Here is a 736-nt window from a genome sequence, read left to right on the forward strand (position 1 = left end):
GCACCCTCAGATTCCAGATTTTCAAATAGTTGTATCTCGGCCAAATATTGTCCTATCCTAACAACCGCTTATTTATTCAGCTTTCAGATGATGCATACATCTCAATTTCACAAAATTGACCCTTATGACTGGTTTTGTGCTCCTGGGTCACATATATTTCTATAAATCAGATGATTTCTAAGAGTTGACTTATTTCTGCGTCTCTCGTTGTGCCGTTCTCAGTCTCCGCGGCCGAGTCTCACCTTCTGTGTGAAAACATACGAGCGGCTCTTCTTCCTGGTGGCTCACAGCGCTGAAGCCATGAGGATCTGGATGGACGTTATAGTCACAGCCACAGACGAACACAGCAGATACTGATGAAAGCTGCAGATCAGATCACTCAGGAGCAGAGGATGCTGGGATACGGAGCTTCAGGGGTCTGTGTTCTGCTGCCACCTGCTGTTACACTACCAAAACACACCTCAGTGACTTACGCATTATTTATTACTCTTACTTTTTCATTTTTGTCATATTTTGCTATTGAAATGGGGGGGGTCCTGCAAAGGGTTAATAAATATTTACATTCCAAACAAGGTGTCAGAACGAGCAGTTCATTGTGATTCTGTGCAGGGAAAGGAAAAATATTAATAAATATGATTTAAATAAACAAATGCAATTTAAACCTAAAGGAAAAATCTATTTCAAAATGCATGCATATTTCAAAATGAGTATTCAAATAGGTAGTTCACTTAAAATT

Source organism: Sinocyclocheilus anshuiensis, unplaced genomic scaffold (genome assembly GCF_001515605.1).
Source record: "Sinocyclocheilus anshuiensis isolate Anshui unplaced genomic scaffold, SAMN03320099.WGS_v1.1 scaffold1312, whole genome shotgun sequence".
NCBI classification, from domain to species: domain Eukaryota; kingdom Metazoa; phylum Chordata; class Actinopteri; order Cypriniformes; family Cyprinidae; genus Sinocyclocheilus; species Sinocyclocheilus anshuiensis.